Raw genomic sequence first — 7,621 nt, 5'->3', positions numbered from 1 at the left:
CTTTGCACAGTTAGACAAGTAACGACACGAGTTACACGTATTTTGCAAGTTTACGAACAAAAATGACAGCGGCATAGAATATCACATCCACCCCGCAGCTTAGATGATATGGTGACAAGTTTTTACATCGTTGGAACTGAGATCCAATGGCTTGGGAGTAGTCTTTGTAATTATGCGCAATTTCCAAACTCTCCAAGGTTTTTTTGCAAATAAAACATTCAGGCCTCGTGTGTGCCGCTGCATCTTGGATCCCACGGCTCCCCGTTGCCCATATTAGGTGCTCCCCGTAGCTTAATTAGCCGCTACGGTGATACGAGAATCTAGGTCATATGATCTGTGATCAGATGCCACATGTGTAGTACTTGTACTTTCTCTGCAATTCCCAAAGTCTCTCAGGCGTATATTGCAAAAACATTCAAACCTCCTACAGTGAGCCATCAGATCTCCGTGAACTCGTATCACCATAGAATCTACGGTGCGGGAGCACCTCATATTCTCCCGTGCGAGAAAACATCAGGTGCTCTCGCAGCTTGGATGGTACTGTGATAGGAGCTTTGAGGTCGTTTGATCTGAGATCCAAGGGCATCTGAGCAGTCTTTGTGCTTGTAAGCAGTGGCCAAACTCTTTGGGGGCTTTTCTGCAAAAAAAAATCCAAACCACCGAGGAGTTTTTTGGTCACAAATCCAACAGCTCCAAAGAGCTTGTATCACCAAAGCATCTAAGGTGTGGTAGCACATGATATTCTTACATACAGGAGAATATGATGTTCTCCTTCATCTTAGATGCTACGGTGATATGAGCTTCGAGGTCGTTGGATATGGGATCCAAGGGCATCTGAGTAGTTTTTGTACAAATTGTGTGCAATTCTCAAACTCATTAAGGTTTTCTGTAAAAATATTAAGACATCATGTGAGCTACTATATCTCAGATCAACAAGCTCCAAGCAACTTGTATCAGCATATAGCATGTAAGGTGTGGGGGCACATGATATTCTCTCGGGGAGGAGGGGGTGCACAACCAATCGGTGTTTGGGAGGGTGGGGACAAATATAATCTAAACAATCCTAAACAGAGCTTCACAATTTTATCTAGGTTCGAGGGGTTAACCCCCGACAATCTACATAGCTCCACCTAAACACAACATTTGCATGTACTGTAGTACTAGACTTAATATCCATGTTTCAGTTTCCTGTTCATTTTAAATATTGAATTGAGGACCATGCATGTCTTACATTTTACTCCCTTCGTTCCTAAATATTGGTCTTTTTAGAGATTTCAAATGGACTGCCACATACGGATGTATATAGACATATTTTTGAGTGTAGGTTCACGCATTTTGCTCCATATGTAGTCACTTGTTGAAATCTCTAAAAGACTAATATTTAGGAACAGAAGGAGTATTTTTTAATTCGTGTCATACATGCATGGTTTAGAAAAATAGATGCACTATACTTATTGGATTGTTGTTGTGTTCGTGTGTGTTCGTGTGTGTGTGTGTGGTCGTATGCTTGATACATACAAAGTTTTCTCACCACCATACGGTTCATCTTTTAAATTTGAATTTGCAATGAAAAACTTACTAGGGATACCATGAAATGTGAAATCCACGTTGAGATCACTATATCACAAACTCACTCTAATTCAAGAACTCGTCATAAATCAATTACCACGTTGAGATTACTATTTGCAAGGAAAATACGGGCATTGTAATACACATAGATTCGTTCAACGATTTAAAAGATTCCTTTCATATTCTTCTTTTGAGGGATCCTTTCGTATTCTCGAATGGTAGGACCCAGCGGCATACCAGCCAGACATTGGCTCGTGTTGATCCTCAAAAAAATGGGCTTGTGTCTGGCGTGCATGGTACGCACATTAAGCCAACCCCAACCAGTCGAGCCTCCGCGTTTTGTGTCAAAATATCTGGCGGCCAGAATTCCAGCCCTAGGAAATTCCCCTCATGTCCCTGGTCCATAATGACTACCGATGAACAATGGAGGGATGCTTTAGTAACTAGACAACGTTAGCTACCGTGCCGAGCACGGTTCAATTCCCTCGGTCGCCGCTACCAAGGTCACCCATCAACTGCATTGCCTAGTACTACTACTACACCAGGATGAGCACAGAATTGAGTCCGTTTGTTCGTGCCTACTAGTACTTTAGTTAATATATCAGGCAATGCACTGGTACAGAGGGATTATCCTTTTACTATGCATATATAACTTGTCTGAAGTCTAACTAAGCAAAATGTTTGACCAAATCCTTTCTTAAGAAATACAACAGGAAACATGTATCGCTTGAAAATTTATTGCATGGTGCAGGTTATGATATTGTTTCGAATCCTGGATTTTAAATTTCAGAAAATCCAAAAGTGACTAGAAATTCATGAAACTGAGCATGGTCACGCGATATGGCACAAATATTCCTACCTAATTTTTTTCTTCAATTTGAGACAAGCTGCATATGAGAAGTTGCACAAATGAAGAGCCAAGGTATTTTGGAACAAAGACCTGTCACCTTAAGGCGAACGCTTTCACTATTCAAACCGTGGGCGTTTACGTGCCGCCACGAGTCCTGCTTCTCATTGGCAGGTGTTGTCCGAGCAAGCGTGTGAGTCAACAGGAGGCGTGCGAGCAGACGGCTGCACCGGCTGACAGGGAGGCGTGCGAGCAGACCGCTGCACAGGCTCACTGGGAGGCAAGCCCTTTGACCAGGCCCCGCCGCCCACCTTCGTCCCAACTGCTCCCACTTTTAATGTCGCCGGCGCCGCAGTTTAAAATCAACCCCGCACTACCCGTATTGCTACAATATTCTCTCTTCCCCTCCGATTCTCCTGTCGTTTACCTCCAACCAGCCTGACCTAACCGTACGCCATGCCGCATCACGATGGTCTGCCCTTAGTCTTCCAGTTTGCTAAGGAAGACACCTAGCCGGAGTCTCAAGAACATAAGGCGCTTTGGGATGAGCTTGAACAGGCCTTGCGGGAAGACGCCGCACCTATCCCCGCTCCCGTTCCGGCTCCCGTCGCCCCGACTGCACCAGCGCCCATCTCCATGGCATTGATGGGCTGGGAGCCGCACATTGTCGCCGAGCTTGATGCCACGGGGTTCCATGAGGTCCCCGCCGACTTTCATGCGCCTGTGCACCTGCCAGCGCATGCGCCTGCGCGTGCACTAACACGCACGCCCGTGTCGGTGCCCATGCACCTGCCAGCGCGTGCACTTACGTGCGCGCCCGTGCCGGTGCCCATGCACATGAATGTCTCTGCCGCGCCGTTGCCAGCGCCTGTCCCCGCGCGGGTGCCAGTGCCCCCCTCAGCGGCATGGACGGCCACCGTCGACCGCTTCCTTGCACCAACGCCAGTCGCCTCCTCCCGCCAGGTGACTCGCTCCTGGAGACCGAAGTCCAGAACATTGTGGCCTTCCTTGAAGCTAGGGCCAACGTCCAGGAGTACGCCAACAACGGCGCAAGACGCCGCCGTCGCCGTAGCCGTCGGTCAGTGGCCCAACGACACACAGAGCACGGCAGAGGAGCCGCTTCCCACTGCAAGACGCCCCCGCCGCCGCCACGTAATCTAAATTTGCCATGAAAAACATTTGGATTGCCATGCTTAAAATCTGAACGTTTATCATTTCTGTTTATTTTAGATCGATCGTCCTATGAATGTAAAGTCGGAGTCAGACTAAATGAAATCTATGCACTACAAAAAAAAGACACATCCGTGACATTTTGGGCCGAACGAATTTTTTTGTCATATTCATGACACTTCTATGATGATAATTGTGACAAAACCCGGTATCATCGTAGATGTGGAGGGGTCCTACTTCTATGACAAAAAACCATGACAGAAAATGGGCTTTTTGTCCTGGATGGGCCGGAGACGCAGCTGCATGACATTCTTTGGGCCGTCCATGACGAAAAAAAACGTGGTAGAAGCGAGGGCGAGGAAAATATCGGGGAGTTCCCGGTTACAGTGGGTGGTCGGGGGCCGAGCGATGCGCGTTTCTCTCGTGCGTACGCGCGTGTGTGTGAGGCATTGCGCTCTAACTGAACCCGAGCGAGGCGTTGGGCTCTAACTGAACCCGAGCGATTGCACTGCAAGCTACGCATTACTGAACCCGAGCGATCGATCGATCCCTTGCTGTTAACTGAATCCGAGTGATTCCTTCGCTACTGCTGCTAACTGAGGCCGATCGATGATGCCTCTGGATGAACAGTGAGCGTTGTTGGCGTGTTTGGATGAACAGTTCCCGGTGGGGGGTTGGATGAACAGGAACCCGTGGTAGTAGAGGCCGTTGCTGCTGGATGAACAGGACCCCGATCTATCGAGCTGGTAGATGAACAGGACCCCATGGAGGGCTGGATGAACAGGACCCCATGGAGGGCTGGTTGAACAGTAGCCGGTGGAGGGCTGGTTGAACAGTAGCCGGTGGAGGGCTGGTTGAACAGTAGCCGGTGGAGGGCTGGATGAACAGTAGCCCATGGAGGGGTGGTTGCATGTATAGGACCTCATGGAGAGGGCTGGTTGAACAGTAGCCGGTGGAGGAGCGCGCGGTGGAGGCGGGATGAACAGGAGCCTGTGGATGAATAGTCGCAGGTGGAGGCTGGAGGAGGTCGATGGTGGATGAACAGTAGCCCGTGGAGGCTGGAGGAGTTCCACGGTGGAGATGAACAGTATCCCATGGAGTCCCGTTTTGCGGTACGCCACACCCCTCCCGATGAACAGGACCCCTGTTTCGACCGTAGCGCTCCAACACAAGTCTGTTTCCTCCGTTTTGCGGTACGCCACACCCCTCCCGATCAACAGGACCCCGTTTCCACCGTAGGAGGTCCGTTTCCTCCATTTTGCGGTACGCCAGACCCCTTCCGATGAACAGGATCCTGTTTCGACCGTGGCCGGTCGAACACAAGGCCGTTTCCTCCATTTTGCGGTACGCCAGGCCTCGTTTCCCTCGGATGTTCCGCCCAAGCCGGTTGGCTCCCGATGAACAGCATGTGTTTCGTTGCCTCCCGATGAACATGACGCATTCCGTTGCCTCCCCATGAACACGATGACGACGCAGTTTCTCTGTTCTGACCCAGCCATATACACGAGCCCTGGCCGTACGTATGCGCGAGTAGGCGTTCGAGACCCCGCCCGTATGTACGTACGTGGCCATATTTACTTTCTTGCACCCTGGCCGCTGTACGTACGTGTACATGCTACGTACGTGCCTCTACTATGACACATGCGCGCCTCTACATCGACCAGCATGTACGTACACGTTCGCGACCAGAATGACAACGCTACGTACGCTTCAACCAAGTGGGTCCCGACTGTCAGGCACTTCCTTCCGTGCAAAGATGTAGCTGGTGGGTCCCAGCAGTCAGGGGGAAATGTTTTTTCGTGAAATACGGTGGCCCGTCCAGTGGGTCCCTGCTATCAGGTGGAGGAATCATTATTTTCCACGTAATACGGAGGCACTTCCTTGCTGCGGCCGTGGACCCAGCTGTCAGACTCTCAACGTACAGTACTCTTCCAATGGAAGTCATTTGTTGACCACATTGTACACACCGCGCCGAGAGCACCAAGGCGGTGGATGACGGCGAGGCCTAGGAAGGGAACGACGCGGAGCCGGGGAAGACGCGTTAGTGGATGCCCACGCGGAGAGGAGTATGAGGGTTCACTGGTTTGGCTGCGGTGTGAGGCTGCCGTCGCTGCAGGGCCTGGCCAGCGGTGGGAGTAGTAGGGGGCGGTGAGGCCTCCACGGCAGCACAGCCGGCCACGGGAGGCAAGAGCACGTGATGGTTTGGATGGCTGGAGCAAGAAAGTCAGAGGTTGAAGAAGCAGGACGACTGTTGGATGTTAACAATCCAACGGTCACTGGTGATAGAATCGTTTGTTGACTAAGTTGACAAAGCCCTCTGTCTGTGTCAACCTAGTAGGCCCACAAGTCAGCCTCCCACTATGGTGGGTCCCAGCTATGAGGGGGAGTATTCATTTTTTTTGTGCGTAATAAGGAGGTACTTCCTTGCGTGCGAAGATATAGCTGGTGGGTCCGAGCTGGCAGTGGGAGTATTCATTCTTTTTAGCGTAATAAGGAGGTACTTGCTTGCGTGCGGCCATGGACCATGTGGGTCCCAACTGTCAGCCTCTCCATGTACGTCCCTATTCCGGTGTTGTTGTTTGTTGACAACGTGACCACGCCGTGACGAGAACACCAGCGCGACGGACGACGGCGAGACCCAGGAAGGGAATGACCCGGAGGCGGCGAAGCCACAGCAGTGGAGGGATGTGGGTGAGTAGAGGGATGGCCTGGCCAGCGGTGGGAGTAGTAGGGGGCGGTGAGGCTTGCGTGGAAGCATAGCCGGCCACGGGAGGCGGGAGCAGGCGGTCCCGCCGGCGCTGGATTTGGCGGCTGGAGCAAGAAGATCAAAGATTGAAGAAACACGACGGACGTTGGATTGACATCCCATGGTTAGTCTGCTAGAATCGTTTCTTGACGTATATAATAAGTAAAAAATCTTGCATATGCTTCAACTTAATAGGCCCACAAGTCAGACCATTCCCTATTTTTTTAATAATTTATATATAGCTCATTGCAACTTCTTATGCAATTTATTGCATAACTTTTTTTGTTGGCCAGGGCCAGGTTAAAATTTAAACGAAATTTCACATATTTCTGTGGGTTCCAAACTATTTTTAATACCGAAATGTCGAGCCAGATTTAAAGTACTTTGAAGATATATTTAAATTAGGTTAAAGCCCAGTGAAATTGGAATCTGAAAATGTGAAATTTTTTAGAAATTCTAAAGTAATTGCCAATTTGTCATCTGTTTTTATATTTACAGCCCATTTCATATTACTCAAGATTTGCAGGCGTCTTGAAAGAGTTGCAGCCCATCAGGGCGTAGAAAAATAAGTAGGCCTGGATTCGGTATTCTTCAGAAAAAAAAATTGGGCTCATTTTCACACAAAAAATAGCTGGGCTGGTCATGTGGTGAACATAAAATATAAGCCTGGGCTAGACGGGCCACAGCCCAGTTGAAACCCTGCTCCGTCTCAACAATAACAAAAAAATAATGCTCGAGCTGCTACGTCCCAGGTGTCAGCCAATCTTGTGTTGTTCTCTTGTGTATTGACTATATACGCTGACAATGTTGTGGGTCCCAGATGTCAGGAAACCACTAGCAGGAAGCATTTTCTTTTTCCATACGCTGACAATGGAGTATATATATAACAAAAAGTGAGGAACTTCCTTGCGTCCGGCCATGGACATGGTGGGCCCCTACTGTCATCCTATCCACGTACAGTCCTCTGCCGATTCCTCTTGTTTGTTGACCATGTTGACAACGCGAGAGGGCGGCGCCGCGGCGAGCGCAGCAAAGCGCGCCGAGGACGACGGCAACGCCTCGGAGGTTGGCCTTAACGATTTAGGAGACGGTGTGGCGGCGATGCGTGCGCTGAGGCGCAGCCAGCCGTGGGAGGCGGAAGCAGGCGGCCCCGCCGGCGCTGGTTTGGTTTTGGCGGCTGGAGGAAGACAGGACTGAAGAAACACGACAGACTGTAAAAGGAGCAAGAGTACTTAACAACCTTAATTGGAACCAGCAGGGGCACTTAACAACCATAGTTGAAAGCAGTA

The sequence above is a fragment of the Aegilops tauschii genome, chromosome 3 (genome assembly GCF_002575655.3).
Source record: "Aegilops tauschii subsp. strangulata cultivar AL8/78 chromosome 3, Aet v6.0, whole genome shotgun sequence".
Classification (NCBI taxonomy): Eukaryota; Viridiplantae; Streptophyta; class Magnoliopsida; order Poales; family Poaceae; genus Aegilops; species Aegilops tauschii.
Note: the sequence above shows the minus strand (reverse complement) of the source record.